Source organism: Trachurus trachurus, assembly GCF_905171665.1.
Source record: "Trachurus trachurus genome assembly, chromosome: 1".
Taxonomy (NCBI): domain Eukaryota; kingdom Metazoa; phylum Chordata; class Actinopteri; order Carangiformes; family Carangidae; genus Trachurus; species Trachurus trachurus.
In genome coordinates this window covers 27,487,115-27,511,830 of record NC_139891.1, presented here as the reverse complement: position 1 = coordinate 27,511,830, position 24,716 = coordinate 27,487,115, and the positions used below count along the sequence as shown (strand labels likewise).

At 41.9% G+C, this 24,716-nt stretch overlaps 1 protein-coding gene and 1 long non-coding RNA gene across 29 annotated transcripts in view; both read left to right on the top strand.

Annotated features, from left to right (window-relative positions):
- LOC310993105 (perforin-1-like) overlaps nucleotides 1-24,716 on the top strand; it is a 113,424-nt gene that overhangs the window by 68,675 nt on the left and 20,033 nt on the right. The window lies entirely within an intron of this gene.
- Nucleotides 18,446-22,285, top strand: LOC310993352. The gene is made up of 4 exons (XR_014595730.1): nucleotides 18,446-18,876; nucleotides 20,507-20,584; nucleotides 20,853-20,962; nucleotides 21,791-22,285. It is a non-coding gene; the product is annotated as an uncharacterized lncRNA (long non-coding RNA).

Below are 24,716 nucleotides of genomic sequence, written 5' to 3'. Positions count from 1 at the left end.
AAGGTTAGGTTTAGGGTAAGGTTAAGGGTTAGGGCTACTTAAGTCGGAGAAGTGGGAGGTCGGACTAATGGACGCAAAAATAAAGAAATGTATGGTCGGAGAAATGGGTAGTCGGACAGACGTCATGCACCCACCATCACTGGTAATATGGAAGAAGGAGTTGATAACTTGTCTTGGACTGGAGAGATTGACATACATTGTTAAAGGTAAACAGATAACACTGTCTGAATAACAGGTTATGAAATGATCCTGCCTTTTATTTTATTTTATTTAATTTTAATTTAATTGTATTTTATTTATTTATTTTTGTCTCATTTTATTCTTATTTATTTATGTATTTATTTATTTTACTCCATTAGTCTGATGTCTGATATCACTATTCATTCGCTTTTTTATTTTTATTTTTTGTCTGTTCGAGGGGATATGGGTGAAAATGTTTGTATATTCAATGTTGAATTTGAAATGCATTTGAAATTTCAATTAAAAATTTTGTTAAAAAAAAATGATGGCAAGGGATCTATAGTTAGCGCATCACCACATGGACGTGATTTAGCTTCACAGCATTCATAATGTAGCTTCACCAACTTGTTCTGCATGTTTTACAAGTGGAATTAAGTTGATGGAATCAACTATGTGGCATCAGTACATATCAAAGTAAAAACTGGTCACTTCCTGTTACCACCAGGGGGCACTATGAGTAAAGTGGGATATTAACTCATTGAGTGCCAACCACGTAATTTCTCGTTTTTCGTTCCCATGCGTTGAGTGCCAAAAACGAGATTTTTCGTTTTTTGCTTTTTTTTTTTTAATTATGAAAATAGACACTTTAATACACATTATATGTAAATTTGGGGACTCTACGACGAGGAGAACTGAAATAGATGACGATCAAAGTCACATGACAGCTCATGATCTGGAAGTTTTTATCATAACTCGGCTTCTGCAAACGGAGTTTTGCATGAACAATAACACAGACGCACCGTGCCGTGTCACAGCTTCTCGCCGCGGAACGTGAGGGTCTGTCGGCCACAGCGGCTCGCTCTCACCGGTCCCGCCGGTGGTCGCGGTCCGTCTGTGGTTCGGGTCGGTGCCGCCGGTCTGCTTTGGCCCAGAGACCATCAGATTTTACCGCCGGAGGACTTTGGGGAGGACACGGTGTTGCTCCAGATGAAGACCAGGCGGGACAGTCGGCTGAGAGCTTCCTGGTTCAGCTCCCAGCTGCTGCAGCCTCGCAGGTGAGAGCGGAGCAGCTGCGCTGCATCTGCAGGCATACTTCTTGTGTACATTATGTTGACATTCAAATTATTTATATTTTCAGAGAAAATGGACATTGTTCTTAAGGGGGGCAACCTACCCTGCTTTACCCTATATTTAAATATATAAATATAATATGTGATATAGGCCTAGTACTAAAATGTGTCATATGGGCCTACTAAAAGTAACAAGTATCATGTGCACGTTTTTGTTAATCGATTCACATAAATATCGCGATTTTTTTGACGATTTTTAAATCGATTATTTTTTTCAAAAATCGAATTTTTTTTTAAATATTGTGCAATGTGCATTTGTTAGCCTTTTTTACATACAGAGAGTCCAGGTTTTGAAAAGGGTTTAAGTTCACTTTATAATGGAGTATGTTAATTTATAGGCTCCTACAGTATTTGTGTGCAGATAAATGTTAAAATGTAGCAGTTTACCTCAGTCTATACTATCTCATTTTGTCAGAAAGGTTTCAGAAGCTTGTTTTTTCTTCTTTTATGCAGTCCAGGCTTTTGAAAAGATAGTAAACATACAGTATATAGCTGCTGAATAAACCTTAAAAACTGACTTACATGTGATGTGTATTTTGGGGGGAAATATGGTTCCTGGAATAGTCTGTAGACAATCATAATCATTCAACTGTTTCGCTGGTGTTAAAAATGCAGACTAAAAATCGAAAAAATCGGCAATATCGTAGAATCGCAATTTAAATCGAATCGGCATCCAAAAAATCGTAGAAAAATCGAATCGTCCCAACCCTATTAGTCATCAGGGCTGCCAACACTCACGCATTTGATTGGCTTCACACGCTCTCACGCCACACCTCTGATTTCTCACGCACGTGGTGCTGGCGGCTCTCAAATAACTCTCTGATTGAAAAATAAAAAACTCTCTGACTGTTGTCCTCGTGTTGATTGGATTACAATAAGGATATAAGGGGAACTGGCACAACGCAGGCGGATCTAGGCTCGCGCTACTGGTGCGTCCAGGGAAGCAATAATCAAAGTCGCTACTTACTCTGTATTTCACTGAACTCAAAACGTGCCCATCACAGGCGGCATATAATTAAGCAATATCACACGAGGGGGAGTGCTGTTGTACTGTATATCAGCACGGCTGTGATTCGGTCGTAGGCACGAGGCCGCAGGCCGAGTGCCGCAGATAATCACACGTGCTGATTTTTGTGCGTCTATGTGTTTTACGCATGCCTCTGTGCGTCTGCAGATCAAATTGTCTATTAAACTTGGAGCCAGACCCGGCCAGGCTACAGGAGAGATCAAAAATATGCAGAGGTCCAGGACCCCCATGAGAACCACTGATTCTGTTGAACGTACTGTAACCACTGTGATACAATAAAAAACAACATCACTGATCTGATTCACCGGCGGTCCCTCTCTCCATTAACTCTCTAGCTCTCTCGACCACAGCTGCAAACTAAGTAGCACAGCGCCAATAATAATAATAATAATAATAATAATGCATTTTATAATCGAGATGGGACAAGGGCGTTGACCAGAGTCGAAGTGCTGTTAGAGGAGAGAGGTATAGCCTCCATTAATGACCTTATGTCGGAATGGCGGAACGTTTCCAAAAAAGGAAAGTACCGCCATTCCGACAATGGAAACAGAAATTGTCGGAGTGGTGGGGCGTTTTCAATCAATGGAAGTGCCGCCATTACGACAACTAGACGTCAACGTCGGAGTGGCGGTATGTCGGAATGACCCGCGGATACCTGGGAACACGGCCTAATTTTCAATGAAAAAAAAAATGTTAGAAATGTGGGAACATAGGGCTGTGTAAACATAGGGATGTGGGAACATAGGAATGACTCCAGACAGGCAACCTGACTGGGCCGGACTCATCTCATGAACCGCTCCACACGTTCACAATCATTTCATTTACCATCGGCTCTATTTCGCCACATTTCCTCCCTCTTTTCTAACTTTCACTTTGTAATCCTTCCCATTAGCTTTAGCTTTAGCAGCAGCTCAAACTAACCAAGCTATGCTCACAACAGCAAGCTTTGCATCAAACGTCAGAGAGACAAGCCGCTTATTTCTACCGTGTGATATCAAGGAAATATGACCATAATAACCGATAATAGAAAACAATCTTTTTTCCCGATCTCGTTTTATCTTCCAGCCGTACAGCTGTAGTTGCAGCTCAGTGGAAGCTTAACTGGCGACCCGGAGGCTGAAATGCCACTGACACTGTGACTGGGAGAGAGCGCTGGGTGGCGACACATGCCAACACGTAGGATTCAAAACATAAACATGATTTGCTGTCTGCAAAAAAAATTTTTAATGCAAATATTCTGGCTGTACTATTGTTGTTGGTGAGTTCAGTATGTTATATGAACAGTCTCTGTGACATATTAGGATGATTTTACAGCCAGTTGCTTTAGATTTCTTACATATTGTACCTTTAACTATGGAAAAAATGTGATTAATCGCGATTTAAAAAAATAATCGTCTGACAGCCCTAATTAAAACAATGAGCCCAACCTTCTCATTTACAACAGCAATCTGAATCAACTCCACAAAATCTAGAAGACAACCGGTTGAACCGTGCGCCAAGATCATTCCAGTGGAGTAACTGGTGCCACTGCAACACACTGCGGTTGCCATCTGGACGAACGACACGCTGGGGAATTTTATTTGCAGTACTTTTTTATGTCTTCCCTCAACACAGTCAAATCCACCATAAACAGTTTTTTTTTTTTTGCCTTGAGAAATGGTGGAACAACTGTACCACCGTGTAGATGGTGTGCAACCATTACCTGATGCTTTACTGCAAGAGACAACAGAATTTGCTGTGGGTATGCCTGACCACATGCTTAAAAAAGCTGTACTTGGCTTCAAACCGCATTGTCCAAAGCGACACAAGCGGACCAAAAGCCTTCATCAGCTGCGGGTAATTCTCTAGAAAATTGATTGATTGAGATATTTATTGACAACAGACAATGTTTAAAAAGAAACATACATCGACACAACTCCTGCCAAAGGGATAAAAACATAAAAAAGCTGACAGCTTATTTCCATTGTGGTCCCTGTGTGAGTGTGTGTGTCCGTGCGTGTCTGTGAGTGCATGCCTCCACACTGAGAAGTTGGGGTGGGGGGACATTTTCAAGGTACAGTAACAATAATACAATTAGCAATATTAAAAATATTTCAATACACAGTTACAAAAGACAAGGTTTATAAAACAATCTTCAATCTCAAGCTAAAAAGTCCCTCTTAACCATCCCTTTAGGGAAATTTGATGCTTTGGAATTAGTCTTTCCTGAGGGAAAGTTATGGGGTGAAATTACTGCCAAAACCCCACAAACCCGCAAAGCATGTTTTACTCACGCCCAACAATTCACAAACAAACTCAGTGTGTTTTGCAAATACAAAACATCATTCACAAACTAATGCATTTTGTTTCACAAATAAGAAATGCACCTATCGAATAAATACACCATGCTTCAGAAACAAAAAACATATTTCTTCAAGTAAAAGGAAAAAAATCCTTCAAGTATAAAAACACAATTCTACAACTACAACTACAATTCTACAACTACAAACACAATTTTACAACTACAACTACAATTCTGCAACTACAACTACAATTCTACAACTACAACTACAATTCTGCAACTACAACTACAATTCTACAACTATGGAACTGTCACGTGACTTTTGGCAGTAATATTCCACCCTCCGCGCTGATCCACACACTTGCACTCACAGCCAGACCTGTAATTCGCACTCCACAACAACAGGTGGTGCTGCTGAGTCAATAGGCCTATGTCACGGCACAGCTCATAGCCCGAAGTACGATTCTCCCCCAGCTGCTCCAGGGAAAGCAGCTGGGTGTAGCACTGGGTTTTAGCCTCTTCCACCCACTTTGGAGCCCGGTACACCACAACAACGCCGGCGTCCAGCGAGGGGAGGCTGCCTTAGTTTATTATATATCCACCACTTGATCCATTGCGTCACACCACGGTTTTAGTAGCATTGTAGCGAGCGGCTAACTGGTAGCATTAGCGGCTAGCTGGTAGCGTTAGCTACCAGCTTGGTGTAGGCACCAAATGTGGGGGCTCTGGGCTGCCAAAACCGTTGTGACTAAATCTGATGTTTGTTAAGTTTATAAAACTAATTATTGAACAAACATTACTATTTCTGTGTATTCTGTGTGCACGTTTTTGTAATTAGTCATGGTTGTCATAGTTGTTAGCTTTGCTGCTGCTGACAGCTAAGTTGACAGCAGCAAACTAACATCAGGACGTCAGCTGTCAAAACCCTCCCGTTGTGGGACACGACATGAAACTACTCCAGTTAGCTCAGTCATGTTGGAACTAGGATATCCGCTGGAAAATAATATTTTTTTCATGGGCCGTTTATTGAGTTATTGTTTATTGACATTGCTAACGGCTAACAGCTAACGGTTAGCCCAGCTAATCTAAAATGTTTGGTCAACAATTCGTTTTATAGACTTAATTAACATCAGAGTAAAGCTAAAACCTCGTCCGTATTGTTCTCATTAAAATTACGTGATGATTATAAATAAAGTCATCACGGCCAATGTCTATCAACCAGTCTATGCTATCAACAATACAGCAGGCTAACGGTGGAATGGAGCATCATTCTCCAGGAAGTGGTGGATATAACCAGGGTGACTACCAGGGATTTTTAACGATCCAAAATCGCCGAGCAGTGTACACCCACCTCCGATAGTCACCCTGGTTACGGAATAAACTAAGGCAGCCTCCTCTCGCCGGACGCCGGTGTAGTAGTAGGCCTACCCCGGCTCCAAAGTGGGTGGAAGAGGCTAAAACCCAGTGCTACACCCAGCTGCTTAGCTGCTTTCCCTGGAGCAGCTGGGGGAGAATCAGATTAATCAGCAGTCAGTTTCACACCTTATTCAACTGTGAGGACTAGTGCGAGGAGGCTGAGGCCAGAGCGATAGATATAACAATTGTTACAAGATGTTATATCTATCGCTCTGGCTGAGGCTGAGGCTAGTGCTAGTGCTAGTGCTAGTGCTAGTGCTAGCAGGAGCCCAGCCCACCACAACGGCTCTCATGTCTGTTACAACATAAAGTTGCCGGTGTTTACAAACTGCATGAACAAAACGCCACACTCTACCTAAATTAGTTCATAACAATTATTATAACTATTTATTGTTCGTTTTCAAGTGGCACCACATCGTCTGGACCCCACTTTTGGGAGATCTGTCATCTGTTTGGGTTGAGCAGGTACACTGCACTTCGGGCTATGAGCTGTGCCGTGACATAGGCCTATTGACTCAGCAGCACCACCTGTTGTTGTGGAGTGCGAATTACAGGTCTGGCTGTGAGTGCAAGTGTGTGGATCAGCGCGGAGGGTGGAATATTACTGCCAAAAGTCACGTGACAGTTCCATAGTTGTAGAATTGTAGTTGTAGTTGCAGAATTGTAGTTGTAGTTGTAGAATTGTGTTTGTAGTTGTAGAATTGTAGTTGTAGTTGTAAAATTGTGTTTGTAGTTGTAGAATTGTAGTTGTAGTTGTAGAATTGTGTTTTTATACTTGAAGGATTTTTTTCCTTTTACTTGAAGAAATATGTTTTTTGTTTCTGAAGCATGGTGTATTTATTCGATAGGTGCATTTCTTATTTGTGAAACAAAATGCATTAGTTTGTGAATGATGTTTTGTATTTGCAAAACACACTGAGTTTGTTTGTGAATTGTTGGACGTGAGTAAAACATGCTTTGCGGGTTTGTGGGGTTTTGGCAGTAATTTCACCCCATAGAAAGTCTCCATGAATCTGTTAATGCTGAGAGATCTTGCTTTCAAGGTAACAAACAGTTAAGTCTGTATGAGAAGGACAAAGGACGTAGTTGAACTTGTCTTTTCTCCTGCTCATACAGACTTAAAGCTATAGGGCCCTAGTTTCGTGGCGCAGCGCAGGTGGCGTAGCCGGTGCAGTGCAAGTTTCGACTAGCACAGCCTGGCTCACGGTCAGTTTGGCAGATTGGTAGATCGCGCTGCGCGGAGATGGGTGTGGCGGTGCAGCAGAGGGAGGTGTCACAGATTGGCGCAGTGGAAGTTTTGTGCGAAAATGCCCCGCCGAGGGTGCACTGAAAGCTCGGCACCTCAAACCTGGTCTACTCTCGGCGCACGGCAAGCGCAACCGGTGCAGTGGAAGTTTGGCTGCCCAGTGCGCAGTGCACACACGTCACCAAGACCTCACAGGCAGGTTTCCACAGTTTCAGGCACATTTCATTGCAATAAATAACCACAATAACCACTATTTAATGCAACTAATGGAATCAACACGTGAATTTACTGTATATCTATATAGATTGTCCCGTCACATCTGACGTCAGATCAAAGGCTGTTGGCACGCGTAATGGAAACTCGAAACTCTGAATTAACACAGCAGGGACGAACTGGCACTAAAAAGCAGCTGCGGATGTCCCAATAGCAGGACTGTGAGGGTGGATGACTGCATGTCAAGGATATTAGTAAACTCATTAATCGGCCACTCTGAGCTCGGACCTCCTGGACCAAAACACCTGTTTCCCCCTGGGAGAGGTTCGGCCTCTGGCGTCGCTGTCTCCTCTGTCCATGTCGAAGTATAAAATGACAAACTTGCAGTGCGCATCGCCCGCGGCGCAGTTAAAGGTGAGGAGAGGAGCTCATTTGATTGGTGAAGCTGTGCTTCGCCTAGACTGCGTCTGGTGTAGGAAACTAGGGCCCATAGTGTGTAACTTCTATCGCCCCCTAGAAGATTTCTGCGTTATTACAACGATATGGCCGGCACCTCAAAATGGCGTATGGCCCGGTGTAACCCGCCCCTCCCCTCCCCACCGCTACCGTTTGTCTCTTTCTTTGCCAACAGACCTTCTGCCAAACGGGAAGGCTTTTTCTTTTTAGTAGGATCCACTTCTGAACCTCTTGGTCGCTTCTTCGGGTTCTCCGCCATCTTGCTTCTAGCAGCGCTCTGCTCCTCCCTCCCTTCTCGTTGTCAGGTAAAACCGAGTAGAACGCGTTATGCTGCGTTCCAGGCAGGCTTTTAAACCCGTAAATTACGACTTCAAGTCACGACTTATGACTTTGTAGCATTCCAGGCAACCCGTGTTTTCCCGACATGTTACTTGTGAAAGTGCACTATAACGGCCGTCAAACTCGTAACTTCGTTCCGACCCGTGAACTCGTACCAGATCGAACTGTGTCATTCAGTCGACAGATTAATTTATACATCAATTTCCGCAACAGAGCATGAAAAGTATTTACACGCACTTGACAGAATAACTCACTTGCACTGCACCACCTGGGTTTTCCCATCAAAATTCGTAGGCAATCGTTATAGGCAACCTGAAGTTTGCGAATGCTTGCCTTTTTGAACTTAACCCACAAGGGGGCAGTGTAAAGGGGGGTACAGTATGCTCTGAAGAGACAAATTTTAACATCATTAGAACACCAGAAAAATGTACGTTTCAGCACATTGGCTTGTGTATATAAAGTACGCCGTTGCCTGTACATATCCTCATCATCACACAAATCATCAGTGATGATGTGTCCCAAATACTTAGCAGTATGACAAATTTTAAGGTAACACATTCCCTGACAAATAAAATAATGGGAACACCAGTTCCTTATCACCTTTAGTTCGACAGATCATAACAGAGCTCTTTTTGGCATTATAACTAACATTAAATGCTACCCCATATTCTGAACATATGTTGAGCAGCTCCTGAAACCCAGCACTAGAGGGAGAAATGATTGCCAGATCAGCCGCATACATAAGATGATTAACAATGGTATTTCCTATCACGCATCCTGTTTTACATCTTCTCAACTGGTCTGATAGATCATCCATATAAACATTAAACAGGCAAGGTGACAGTAGCCCACCCTGACGGACTCCGTTACTCACCCCAAATGGAGCATTCCCCCATTTTATTTGCATGCACTGATTGGCATACCAATAAACCAAAATCCTTAGGACACTGTCAGGCACGCCCCTCTGACTCAATTTTAAAAACAATTTATGATGGTTTATACGATCAAATGCCTTAGATGCATCTATAAAACCAATTAAAACTGAAGAATTCTGTCTTTTATATCTATCAGCAATTTCCTTTAAAGCATAAATACATAAATCAGTTCCATGTTTAGCCTTAAATCCAAACTGGTTATCAGAGGTGTGTACATAAAGACACTCTATTTAATAATATGCTCTCCAAGACTTTGGACAGCACACTGGCTAAAGCAATTGGTCGGTAGTTGTCCAGGCTGCCCACCTTGCCGGCTTTATTCTTAATGACAGGGACCAGAGTTACAGATAACATAGAGTCTGGTAGCACTCCATGGGTCATAAAACTAGTAAAACAAATAGCTAGAAGAATTGCTGCTCTTGGGCTAGCATATTTAAGATGTTCTGCTGTAATTTTATCTGACCCACATGCCTTGTTATCAGCTAACTGTGCAATAGCTTGTAGTACTTCGTTGACTGTGATTTGCACAGTATCACCACTGGAAATCTTGCCTAAGATGTAGGGGTCACTTTTAACACAATTAAAAAGCTCTGAATAGTGTTGCCTCCACAGTTCCGTTGTGGATTCACCAGCCCCGTGAAAATTGTCATTAAAAGAGTTCAGTTTCCCCAAGTCTTGCTTTGGTAACAGAGTTTCTTGGAGACATAGAATGTCACACTTTTTCAGCAAGTTGTCCACTACTGAGCGCCGGCACTTAACTCCTGCGTTGTTGCCCAGGCGCAGCCCGCGACAGTTATATGATCCAACCCGCATAAATATTATTAGTTCGGCAGCACTGCCGTAGCCCCATTTGGCGCATTTGGACCAGTAAGCCTAGCTCTGCCAGCACCCATTTGCCCTGATTTGCGTGGCTCATAGTAGCGTCTCACAACGCAACCTTCAGGCCAGAGCTCTGGGTTATACATCTCCATAACATCATTACACTCAGCACAGACTTTAAACGAGCTGTATCGGCTGCTCACGGTGTCAATAGGCTCACATTTAACATCATGGCCAAGTTGTTTAGTCAAGTAGTTGGACAGAGTATCTGCATCGAGATCTGGTGTGAATCTGGTAGCGAAAACACTCACCAACTTCGTACGGACCACCTTTATATTCCCTTGTGCAGCGGTGCCAATGATAGGTTTAGACGCCCTCCGATCAGTTTTTCCAACATGCTGTTTCATGGAAACAGGTTGATCCTCGCTGATCTTTCCCTGAGGTCGCTTCTGTTTTACAACCCGGCTCTATTGCGGCGTGTTGACTACAGATCCTCCTGGGCTCGCGCCGCCATTCACGGTCCCTGACTCAGCAGACAGGCCTGCACAGGTGGAGTCACCGGCTGCAGCAAGGCCAGTGACGCACGGCCTCCATCCTCTCCAGCTGGGCCATTACGCACAGCGCTGGTGCAGGCTGGTTCAGTGTTGCTCGGCGCCAACAGCCCTCCATTGTGACTCAGCTCCAGTCTACGCTCTACGGTGGCAACTTTGCTGTCCGCCACCACCATGCGTAGATCCTCGCCGACATCTGCCTGAAGTTTCACTGCGTGCCTTAGCGCGCAAACTTCACTGTGTAGTCGCTCCATTTTGCTCAGCAGGTTGGACACATCCAGATTGTTAAAAGACACAGGCGGCAACTCATTGAGGTAGTGGGAGACGAATTGGGGAATATTATCTCCATATTCATTCAATACTTTTAGGCACCATTTGATATTATTGGCATCTTTTTGGTTGCCTTTGTGGGTCACGCACCGTTGCTTAGTGTCAGGACAGAGTTCAAACAACACCTTCTTTGAGGACTCGATCCACTCAGAGTCGAAGGCATTCGAGGCTAGAAGGACTATTTCATCCTGGGTCATCGTTTTAATTTTGACCACAAGGAAGTTGAGAAACTCGTCCTCTACAATAACTTGATCATCAGTCTTGTAGATTGTCGGTTTTAATCGTGGCCGCTGACTCAAACCAGGAGCTGCTGACCCGCGATGCACGCCATCCGCCATCTTTGAAGATAGATGATCTGACAGATCTGCCCATCTGTATGGGATCTCTTTGATCAATTTATTAAGTTCATCAAGTGTAAAATATTTACTTTTGATCAAAGGGCCGGCCCTAGGACTTTGGAGGCCCTAAGCAAGATTTTGTTTGTGGCCCCAAAACGCGCACAGGGCAACCACCAAATCACACGCACTGCTCGTAATTGAATTAAAACAGACATGCACATGATTAACAACAAATATCTTACTTTATTTTAAAACAATGTATCCTCAAAACAATATCAAATTCTGAGAGGCTAAGACAATTACAAATTGAAAAGTGTTCAAAATAATAAAAAATATATGTCAACTGTCATATTTAAACTGTAAAAGCAACGAACTTGGATTTAACAAGGCCTATAAGTAAAAACAATGACAAATGAACACCAAAAAAGTAACATATTTTGACAAATAGCAATGAACAGTAAAAGTGCAAAATTTTCTAAATAATAAATAGCCTAATAAAGTCAACAACTTTATACTATAAAAGCAATTAACTTGCCTATAACAAGGTCAGTAAGTAAAGCCAATGACAAATGAAACCAATTAAAGCTAAAATATTCTGACAAATAAATAGAAAATAAAACTATAGTATAACAGTGCAAAGTATTCAAAATAAATATAGTGAAATAGTGAAAAGTGTTAACTTTTGTACAAAAGAGCAGCTATAGGCTACTGTAAAAACTATAGCTTCATCCTTTCACCACCATCCAACATCAGCAAGAAAGTTCTCAAAATCTTTGCCTCCTTGCTTTTCTTGAAGCAAAATCATCAATGACATCCTCGTAGGACACCTGTTTGCCAACCTCATGATTTATACTAATGATGGCAAGTCCTGTGAGGTGGTCTTCTGCCATAGATGATCGCAGGTAGGTCTTTATCAGCTTAAGCTTTGAAAAGCTTCTTTCAGCTGATGCCACTGTCACTGGTAGGGTACAGGCAATCCTCAGGGATATCCAAAGATTTGGATACAACTCTGTCAGTTCTTTCTTGTGGACAAAGTCCAGCAGTTCAAATGCAGACATCCTGTTTGTGGGTAGCTGAGGAAGGTTCCTGATTTCCATGGCCAGCTCTCTGCCATCAATGTCAGCGTCCTCTCCAATCCTCAATGTATTCTCAAGCTCCTCACATTGTTTCTTCAGTGCTTCCTCATCCAAGGCTGAGAAGTTCTGCAGCACCCCAAACTTCAACTCGTCCAAGTGTTTCAAACCGGTCATCCAAAGATGTAATAGCAGAGTCCACTATCACATTAAAAAATGTGGTCTCCAGCCTCTTCAGGGCATCCTTGACTGGTTCATCTGGTGATTCATAAGCAAAGTGCTTATTTGTGCTTCGCAGTCTCTTCTCCTTCAGTACAGTATCCACATGCATTTCCTCACATGCATCTTTTGCAGAAGCTTGTGCAGCAGCAAAGCCATTGTCTCTGTAGCTCAAGAGATTCCTCTGAGTACTCTCCAGGAGGTTGACTGCCACATCCAGCTGCATTGTGGGAGACTGCAGTAGCTTGCTGGCTGTGTTGATCATGGAGAGGACGTCATGCCACACAACTGTGCAGATTTGGAATCTGTATGACCCAACCTCCTCTGCCAAAGATTGTGCTTCAATTTTTGTGATGGCATCTGTTGCCTTTTCCCTGACTTCTAGCAATGCATCCCTTATGCCAGATGCTTGGTAGCGCAAAGGAATGATGCTGTTGACACAACTCTCCCACCTTGTCTCACTCCAGGACTTTACAGTAATGGTCGCATGCTGTTTCAAAATGGACCATCTCTGGGTAGCAGCTGAGAACAGATTGTAAATCTTCTGAACATTGCCAAAGAAACAGGTTGCATCTACAGAGTTCTTGGCAGCATCAGCCACAACTAGATTCAAAGTATGAGCCCCACAGGGGACATACAGGGCACGTGCGTTCTTCTCCAAAAGCCTTGCCTGCACTCCTTTGTTTTTGCCCTTCATGTTTGCACTGTTGTCATATGATTGTCCTGTGCAGTTACTGAAGGGAATGTTCAGTTCTTCCAGCATGCTCAAAATGAGATCAGACAACCCAAGTCCTGTCGATTCTGGTGCAATCAGAAAGCCCAAAAAGTGCTCCCTGGTCTCAGGTGCTTCTCCCAACTTCACTGTTCTGAGCACAACAGACATCTGCTCCAAGTGGCTGAGATCTGGGGTACAATCCAAAATTATGGCATAATATTTGGACTGTTTAATTTCAGCCACCATTGTCTCCATAATTTTGTCACTGATGCATGTAATCACTTCATTCTGAATTGTTTTGCCTAAGTAGGTGGAATGTGAATACATTCCACTTTCAATTTGGTAAACATGTTGCCTCATGACTGGGTCAAACTTGGCTAAAAGTTCCACCTCTTTTAAGAAGTTGCCATTATTCTGACTGTGTAACGTGTCAACAGTTCCCCTGAGACCCAGGTTTCTTTCAGCCAATGACTGAATAATGGCAATCAGCCGCCTGAGAACTTCCCTCCAGCGTTTTCGTGATGCTTCAATGAGTGACATTTCTACCTGGTCAATTGTTTTGCCTTTCTTAAGTCGAAGCTCCAGTTCTTTCCATGTGACCATATGTTTGGTGTGATCAGGGCTGTTTTCATGGGCTTTCAACAGGGATCCAATGTTCATCCAGTCTGACAGTCCCTCTTTAACCAACTTGTAGCTCTTGCTGGAGAACAGTTTACAACAGAAACAGTAAACGGCATTGTTTTTCTTGGAGTAGACAAGCCAGCTTCGTTGAATTTTTTCCTAATTTTCCAGTGTCCTATATGTGAAGTGGTAATGAAAACGTCTTCCATCCTGCCTTCTGGGAAAGGTGAATGATGGGTCAACCTGAAATGGCCCTCTGCTTACAATGTCTGTCCTGTCTGCATCTGACATACCTTTATCTTGTGCTCTTCTCTTCTCTCCATCTCCATCTTTTTTTTCTTCCGTCCTTCAGCACCACTTTTTCTTTCTTCTTTTCTTTTAGGAGCCATAATGCTGTTTTCCCAGTCAGACCAGCAAGTATAACAAGGCCAAGGGCTTAATAAAGATTGGAACGTTACATTACCCATAACGCCCCGGCTGCGGTGCCGTGTCACTATGGTTACGCACGAAGCAGCAAGTCACAAACTGACTTTACTGGTTTATTTTTTCACTCCTGTGTATTTTTCCTGTATAGTTTGCTAATAATACGTCAGTTTAAATTGATATGTTACCGTGATTTGTTGTATTGGAATAAAGAGAGGGACTAAATGCAAAACACATTGATCGTGTGGCCCCCTCTAGTGGTTGTGGCCCTAAACAACCGCATAGAGTGTTTATGCCAGCGGCCGGCCCTGTTTGATCAAGACATTTAGGCACAGTGTTAGCTCGCTGTCTATGGGCGGACTAAACCATTTTGTGCCTCCAAGACGGGGCCCCCAAAATGTCCAATATGTTGGGAGGACTGTGACACAGAGTTCATTCTCTCAGATGATGTTATCAATATATTTGAAATAAATTACGACACCAATTAATTGGAGGGCCCAATTCATTCGAAATAAAAACATCACACAAAAATTATAATTTCATGATTTTCATGGGCCCGCTCCCTACTCAGGCCCTGGGTAGTCAGGTCCCCTTTTCCCCCCACTACCACGCCCATGCACCCACCCACACACACACACACACACACACATTAACCTGTGTCACCAAGAGTCATTGTGGGAAATGGATATTAATATAAGAATGTTTAATTAATTAAAGAGAGAATTGAAGACAGAATTGAAGAGTTTTACACTACAAACATGAGTGAGTTGGTCGGCTACCAGTGCACCACACGCCCAGGCTTAATTTGGATCCTTGCTTTGAATGTGTTCTGCTCACAAGGCAGAAGTTAAAAACACACAGGCTATGTCAAAGATGTTGATACAAAAATGTTTAATTCATTAAAAACTGTTGATCTCATACCCATAATGTGTAACAGAACCCTTATATCTCTTGTGGTCTGAATTGTTAGTGTATTTCATTACAGTTTTACAGCACAAACATAAATTAGTAGGTCCTCTACCACACTCCTCACTCACTCCTTCCATTGAATGTGTTTTGCTTATAAAGCAGAAGTTAAAAACAGAACACATACCAAATATGGCAAGGTCTACAGCAGATGGTTACATGAGTTTTGCATTTGTTGCTAGTACATCCATCTTGTGTTTCACCAGCAAAGGCAGATCCTGAGTTTCTGATAATCCCAACCCAAACTAGTCATTTTAATGTTATGCAGTTTTATGTAACTGTCAATACAATGATTCCAGGTGATTATAATTTTTTAAGTTTATTATTTAATTGATGTTTTATTATTTAATGTGATATTTAATTATTTAATTCATCAATTAATTAATTAATTAATTCAAATTATTAAGTGTGACTTATACCCAGATATCTGACAAATTATCTCTTATATTATATTAGTCAACCATTAAAATAATTGAGATGTAATAGTTTAGCAAGAAATAAACTATGAAAAATATTGCTCCTGATTAAGCGTAAGGGATAGGTCTGTGGTATTTACACTCAAATGTCAAGCTATATAACACTCAAGTCCATTTCTGGGTCATGCATATCACTGGACTGTGAAGGTCAGCCTCACTCACTCTGGCAGTTGAGCAATCTTATTTTTCAGTGTCACATTCAATAGTGTTAAACTTGCACTGCACTTGAAAAACTACTCACACACACATTTTTACCTCAAACTGTCACCTAATAAAACAACATACTATTATTAGGGCCCAAGCGGATGACAGTGTCGTCCTCGACGAGGACCCTTTTGAAATTGCACTGTTTATTAGGGCCAGAGCGCCAATGAAGGACCCTATTGAAATCATACTGTTTCTTTTTATTATTCTTCCGCATCTTTAATCCTCAATTTGGCTACGAGATACGAGTGATAGACAGTAGTATTAGAGCAATAGCTTGATCTTTATTGTGTCAGCATAAGTGATATGACATTAGATGATTGAACATAATAAAGCTTTACTCTTTACTTTTTTTTTAATTATTATTATTGGTTAGTTTTACCACCATTTATCTTGCCAGAGTCACAGCTCTTGGCTCTGCGCTTGTTGACCTGGGACTCAGCAATGTCAGCACACTCCTCAGCCTCCTCCAGCTCATGCTGGATCTTCCTGCACTTGGACAGATGAACATTGGCCTGCTCCTCCTGGAATAGAATATTATGTAAAATGTTTAAATATTCAAAAAGGCCAGCAAATATACATTAACATATGACACATTGCAGAATTCTTATTTTTTTTAAATACATGTTTTGCCCTTACCGCTTCCTCAGCATGCCTCTTAAGGCCTTCACCTTGAGCTGCAGCTTGTCGACCAGATCCTGCAGCCTGTTAACGTTGTTCTTGTCCTCCTCGGTCTGTAATTTAAAAAAAAATAGATTTAAATGTTTTAATGGGAGTAAACTGATATGAGACTGATTTATACTGTACATGTTAAATGTGATTACAGCTTTACCTGATAGGTGAGCTCCTTCACTCTCCTCTCATACTTGCGGACACCCTTAACAGCATCTGCTCCACGTCTCTGCTCAGCCTCAACCTCTGTCTCCAGCTCACGCACCTTCAGAAAAAAGCAAAATGGATGCAATATTTAAAATAATGTCTTTTATGTTGTTACTATCGTTTTTGGCAAAATATTAACATGACTGTTGTACCCTAGACTCGAGTTTCTGGAGCTGCTTCTTGCCACCCTTCATGGCCAGGTTCTCAGCCTCATCCAGACGGTGCTGCAGGTCCTTAACAGCAACCTCCAGGTTCTTCTTCATCCTCTCCAGGTGAGCGCTAGTATCCTGCTCCTTCTTCAGCTCCTCAGCCATCATGGCAGCCTAGAGAATATAAAATTGGGGTTAGAAGTCTCATAAAAAACACATTTTAACTGGAGTAGTACTATGACCAAATGAAATTTAAACCTACATCGGTGATGGCCTTCTTTGCCTTGTCCTCTGCATTTCTTGCTTCCTGAATGCTGTCATCAACTTCACTCTGGACCTGAACCAGGTCAGATTCAAGCTTCTTCTTGGTGTTTATAAGGCTAGTGTTCTGAGAGGTTTAAAGAGAAATGTCACTTAGGTGATAACATACCTCATATTTTTATTATCAAACCTCACCTGCTTTTATAATGATTTTAATGATCATCACCTGAGAGTGCAGAAGTCCAACACGCTCACTGGCGTCCACCAGCTCCTGTTCAGCAACCTTGCGTCCTCTCTCTGTCTGTTCCAGAGCAGATCTAAGTTCCTCTATTTCAGCAGCTATAAGACCATTTCTGCGGTCCACCACAGTATGTTGAGTATGATATATATATATATATATATGTATATAAAAAGGCTTAGGGTTAAGCAGGAGCTCATGACTAAAAATAATAATTCATGGCAAAACTTGATAAAAAAAAAAAAGATAGTTCATGATTCTACATATGTTGGGACGGTAATTCATTAGGAACAGTGATTAAAAAAAGGGAATAATAATGCATTGTTTTCATGTGTACTGAGTTAAAAATGTTAAAAATGATGATTGATCTTCTGTACTGTCTGACTGCTTTTGCCTGGCAGGTATAAGAAACAACAACAGTAATAACAGTTAAAGATTAAAAAATAGTTTTATTTTATATCACTTTTTGTTTACAACCTTTTACTTACCTTTTATGAGAATGCATTTGCATAAGTTATGTTTGCAACACAGCGATTGATTGATTGATTGATTGATTGATTGATTGATTGATTGATTGATTGATTGATTGATTGATTGATTGATTGATTGATTGATAATAATACATTTTATTAGAGCACTTTTCAGGGAATTCAAAGTCACTTTACAGACAATAAAAACAGCAGATAATACAAGTAAAATAGAAAAAATGGAAAACTCATTAAAACATAGAAAACATTTGAATACAGATTAAAACAAATACGACAATAGCCTATACAGTATATACATGTGTGTGTGTGTGTGTGCGCGTGCGTGTGTGTGTGTTGATATGGTATCATATATACAGTATATGGTGTGTGTGTGTGGAGGGGGGGGGGTCAGTGGTGTCTCGGATTCCAGAGGGTGGGGCAGCAGCAGAGAAGGCTCTGTCTCCCCAGGTTCTGTGCTTGAGTGGCAGTGAGAGTGAGCGTGGCATCAGAAGAGCGGAGAGTACGAGGGATGTACAGTAATGGCGCGGGGGGGGGGGGGGGGGGGGGTACCATAAGGATGCTGTTGCAGTAGCTGTTCGAGGCAGGATGCGATGAAGGCGTGGATCAGAGTTTCAGCCAGGCCCCGGCGCAGGGCCCAGACGCCGTCATGAAGGAGGAAAAAGAAAAAGAGAAAAAAAAAGCAGCTTTGCAGTTTGTTTTTGTGAATGGAATAGCTCGGGGCGGGTCGGCAAGGTGACGCTGAGTGGCTGGTATTTGGAGGAGAAAATGATCATTTGTCCAATCACCTTGATACCTGTCAGTCATGATGAGTCGCGGTTTGAGCCCAGGTCAGGGCAGGCTGTCAGATTAGTGTTGGCGTGGAGCTTCGGCTGCTGTCCGTGGTGCTGAAAGGCTGTATGCAGGGTGAGTGTCTGGCCAGTCACCTGAGAACTGATACTATACCAAGTCAATGCCGACACGCAAATAGCTAATACCTGCATGTTTGTCAGTACCGTGAGTACCGAAAAAAAATATGTGTGCACCGCAAGTTTGAGCTCATGTAAACATGAGGTGCCACAAGTCTTTCTCCGGCCAGTTGTCATGGAAACGTGATGCTCTGACAGCAGCGTTTGAACCATAGTAACCTACCTACATCCATGGTTTGGACCAGAGAAAAAACGAACGTGTGTAAACGGGAGACGTATGAGCTGAAAAATGAAACAATGTGTCATTTTTTGCAACAGTGTGAAAACAGCCTGAAAGTGAATGTTGAACTATTACTACTTGAGGGATAAAAGTAACGACTAGGCTACATCACTCTATCTTTATGTTTTGTGTTTGTGTATTTACCATTTTAACTCTGTTCTTACTTCATGTGACCATAAACGATGCCAACTACCAGAAGGGACACTGCCTTTCAAAGGTCGATTTACGCGCACATTCTGCCCTTTTCTGATGTTGAGCCCCTGCCCCTCTATAGTCATGTGCACTTTCCTGTTCCTCACAGTTTTGGCATACGATAGGCCTCCAGTAGTGGATTGGCTGCTATCCAAGTAACAAAATCATATAGAAATGTGTTTTTTCTTGTGGAAATATATTGTGACATGCCTTAAATTTTCCTGGGGTTGTGTCCTTCTTCCTGTCATAAACATTCCACATTTATTTTGTGTTTGGAGAGAGGGCCATCGTGGATTACCTCCTTTATAATCCAGAGTAAAGCTATTGGGTGCTGGATGGATATGATGAGTTTTACTGCGAGGTCACCAGACAAGACAGATTTCTCTCAGTCCCTCTCTCACCTGTGTCTGCTGGGCATTAAGTTTTCTTGCCCATTCTTGTGGATGCGATATATGAGGAACATCTTGAGCGAATCAGTTCAAATTTGGTGCAAACCACTTGGACTCATGGATAAACTGATTAGATCTTGGCCACAAAACTTACTTTTTGCTGGCTGGCATGTAGGGCAACAACCAAGGATTGACCCTAATTCAAGAGTTGTTTGAGTTATTGATACAAAATTTCACACAAATGTGAAATTATGACACATCCAAAAGGTCAAAGGGCAACTCCTGTGACATCATAACGTTCTAGTTGGTAAAAAAAAAAAAAAAAAAAAAAAACAAGAGACCTGGTTTAGTGATCCATCTAATCACATGTGGACAGCTCTAAGTACATGGGTTCACACCCAGTATTAAAATGTATCTGACGGGAAGCCTATCAGCGCCTACTGTTTCATTCATCTGACCATACAGAAATTTTTGGCTGCAATCAGAATCATCATCATTATTTTCATGTATTCTTTGTGTGAAAGGGAGCAACTGTTTAAAAAACAAAAATAAAGAACATTTATGGGGAAAATACAATAAAACCTCAGATTCCATGTGTTTATGTAATTTATACATCCATATTTTAGGGGAATAAATTACACATAATAATTGTGTGAAAGTAAAAGCTTTTTTTCCTCAGGCAATAACTGTACCATCAAACTTGATGATCATTGTTTCCCTAATGTATCTGTTCATACAGTATGTCATGCATCAACATATTTTGTCAGGTGACAGACAGTAGAGAGGCTGGAGGAGGTAGAGAAGGAGAGTCTGAAGGAGATGGAGGAGAGGCTGGAAATTCACAGGTGAGGTTAAATAATGATGGATATGTTAGTCATGATGATGCACAGTTGCACTTCAGTCGGAGTAACTGAGAACTCGGTTGCCTCCTTGTCTTTCATTGGTTGTTTTAACTTATAACGTTACAGAATGCATTCAATTCTTGAATTCTCTTTAGATAGTCAGATATGCATTATAAATATGTCGATTTTCTTCTCTTTTTTTCTTTTTTTTTTGATCAGCTCTACATAGTGTGAAATTATGATCGCAAATGCAAAAAACATCTACTTTCAGGAGTGCTGCCTTGGAACACTTTTGTGTCCCCACCAATGTCAAAATCAAATCTACTCCCTTGGCTGACTGCATGCCAGGAATAAGTTGGCTGTGGACGTAAAATGAGATGTGTAAATTGAGCACCTTACTCAGCAATTCTATCCCTCCTCCCCCAAAGGAAGTCAAAAATAAACTGAAACAGACGCTGGCAGATGGTCTAATCACAGCAGTGGTGGTGTGCTGGGAGGTCAACTGAGTTGAGGGGCACTTAATTTGAGATGCGGCTTTGATGCAGCACAAGGTGTACTCTGTAATTCAAGAAAAGCCTGCCTATGTATGGCAATATTAACCCAGGGCCTTGGTCTTGTATCCTATACTGTAGAATGAATACTATTTATACTTATTATGACAATTTTGGAATTGTATTTAAAGCAGAAGTAAGCGGAATATTTGTGTTAATATAAGTCTTAAATAGTTATATCTTCCGACAGCAATCACTTATAGAGTGTTTGGTCCGAAACACGGGTCTGTCAGTCACTCTGCTCTGCTGTAAGATGAGGAGAAAACTTTCCTTGTATCCTACAACCTTTATCCAATGAGGAGAGAGAACAGCATAAAGAGGCGGTCCTCTCTGTGTGTGCAGCCAAGTGATGCACGTAAATGTGGTGACGTAGGGACGAGGGCGGGGACTGCTAACTCCATCGGCTGACAAGAAGTTACCCAAAACAACCGGATCGCTTACTTCTGCTTTAATTGATAAGGTTGTAGTGCAATTCTAATTGTTAGTTAGTTGACTTGTTTATAATGTGGAAAAGTAAAATGCAAAATCTCAGTAGCAGACCAACATACAACTAAACCTTTCCTACACCCAAACAAACTTCCAAACCCAAGCAACAACAATCAAAACTCTTCAGATTTCGGGTAAAATCGTCTTCCACTACTTCTTCTTCTTCTAACAGATTCAATCTGAAAACACATTGGACAACCAAATCAGACCAGAGGTCAGTCTTTACTGACCAGGCCATCTGGTGGACCAGGATCACAGAAACGACAAGCCCTTGTTCTGAAACTGCTGAACACCCTTTGCCACAGCAACACTCTGACTTGAGGTAGAATAAACAGAAGTAAGACCTGATATAAACTATTTTGTGAACTGCCAGGCAAGTTTTCAGGCTATGCTTTGTTTTACTGATCCTTCCTAATTACGTGTTGCCAGACCACCAACTGGCTAGGGAGGTTGTGGGTACAAGACCAACCCTGGAGTAATTGCCCTATATGTTGTAACATGAACAACCACAATCAAAGCCTGTTGACATACAGTATATTTGATTCAAAACCTTTATTTATTCCTGCAGGGAGATTCTGGTGTCTGAAACAGCAACGTATTTGTTACTCTTGCTAAAAAACTTTTAATCTGGCCCTGTTGAGACCTGGTTTTACAGTAACATGTGCCCTTAGTGTAGCCTCGTAAACCAGCCTCTCGCGGAAGTGCATTTCATTTCATTCCGAGGGAGAGTCTGGCCTCATCCCCATTCTAAGCGTTTGGACTGAAACCCTCAGAAGGCCGAGCCAATCAGCGTCGCCCGCTGTGATTGACACAGCACGTTGGCCAATCAGGGCCCGACTGGTGCAAAGCCCCGTCACTACACCAACTTGCTGATTGGCTGAATGGGGTTGTCTGTCAACGCTACTACCAAAGATATTAAACCGTCTTTGCTACTACTGCCGCCCAGCTCCCGCCCACCCAAACGCTTGCAGGGGGGATGAGGCCAGACTCTCCCGAGAAATGAAATGAAATGCATTTCCGCGAGAGGCTGGTTTACGAGGCTACCCTTAGTGATCCATATAATCACATGTGAACAGCTCTAAGTACATCAGTTCACACCCATCATTAAAATGTATCTGTACATATGCCTTTGGTGATACCAGTGATTTGATCCCACTTGTAAATGTAATAAACACCCATGTTGTTTTTAGCCAGGCCAACTGTGGCAGAGGGGTCCATTATCAGTATGTGTGTGTGTGTGAGAGAGAGAGAGTGCACTGCGTGCCATTATTATTAATAATGTGTTATCCTTGTGTTTGGAAGGTGGAGCTGAGACTTGAGGATGGGAAGCCTATCAGCGCCTATACTGTTTCATTCATCTGACTATACAGACATTTTTGGCTGCAATTGGAATCATGACGAGTAGTGATGTGAGTGACATGCAGCTCAAGAATAGGTGAGGAAATAAAGTCACAGAGGTCTGGAAAGGACCATTGTAATATTTTATTTTAGACCACAAAATTCTTCTACTAATGAGCTACGAAGCAGTCACTGTAAATGAAGATTGTGACAGTTTGATAACTGAGTTTTATTAGGAGGGTGTCAGGTGTCAGGTGTCTCTCCTGGCATTTAGGGTTATAAGTCAAGTTAACGATTATGTACATTCAAAATGTACTTCTACGCATTGACCATCTATTTTAGCCCCACAAAGAACAAAAATCCAAATTTTTTTCAACTGCAGTAAAAACAAAAAAATATACAGAAAACAACAACGGATAACTTTAAATCCCGTAATGACAAAGTTCTTTAGACTTTAATTTTACTTCAGGCAGAAAAAAAGTTCAGTTCAGGAAAAACCTTAAAGCCATAAATACATAAACAAATAGTTTCTCTGTCAGCAGGTCAGTCGGCAAGTCATTCATCCATGGAAGTTGCCAAGTTGTTGATGAGCATCTTCCATAAAAAACAAAGTGGAATGGGGAATGTAAAGCATTTAGAGGTAATTAGCAGAGACCAGCTACCAGTGGTGGAAAGATGACAATTTGTAAGGGATTTAATGGCCTCACTTGTGGCTATTGTAATGAGCGCTTTGCTCTGTGTCACTCCTGCTGACCTGCTCTCATCCCCTCCTGAAAACTGATTGAGGATATTAAAGGAAACTTCTGTGGCATGCAACTTGAGCGGGTGGTTGTTATTGTTTCAGGGGTGTGTGCTGTGTGTGTTGTATGTGCTTTGGTGACGTATAGGCTGTCACATCAAGGGGTGGGCTCTATTTAAGTGTCCTCTGATGTTGATGTGTGTTTAATCAGTTACAGTTTATTACAGTTTTTATGAAACATTATTAGTAGGCTACAGTGCATTTAGTTGTGTATTAAACTTGTACCTCAGTATTGACAATGCAACACGTGACTTAAGTATCATTAACACCAAACTTCTGCCTCTCTACAATAAGATCTGTTTATACTTTTATACATCAGCACTGTGTACTCACTCAATTCTAATCTTACATGTAAAGCAGATTTAATTTTCACAAGCCTCACTCACCGGAAGGAGACAGTGTTCACCTCCACTAAAAACAGGTTCCTTCCCAGCAATGCAAAATTAAAACCAACCTGTTGTTGTGCTGCTTGCACCGGTTGTCCCACCAACAGAACCTTGTAACTTAAACCTGACAAACAATCTGATAAATAACAAATGGCTAATCAACATAATACTCAAGCAAGAGCCATGCTCAGAAATTTCACATCTGTGATTCGTGTACAGTACAGCTGTATTTTCATTTTGACTGGTTACTGACGCAAGCAAAGGCGTGCTACAGGATTTGATGTAGGCTGACTGCATGCCAGGAATAACTTGGCTGTGGACGTAAAATGAGACATGTAAGTTGAGCACCCTACGCAGCAATTCTATCCCTCCTTCCCAAAAGGAGGTCAAAAATAAACCGAAACAGACGTTGGGCAGATGGTCCAATCACAGCAGTGGTGGTGGGCCGGGAGGTCAACTGAGTTGAGGGGCACTTAATTTGAGACGCGGCTGTGATACAGCACAAGGTGTACTCTGTAATTCAAGAAAAGCCTGCCTATGTATGGCAATATTAACCCAGGGCCTTGGTCTTGTAT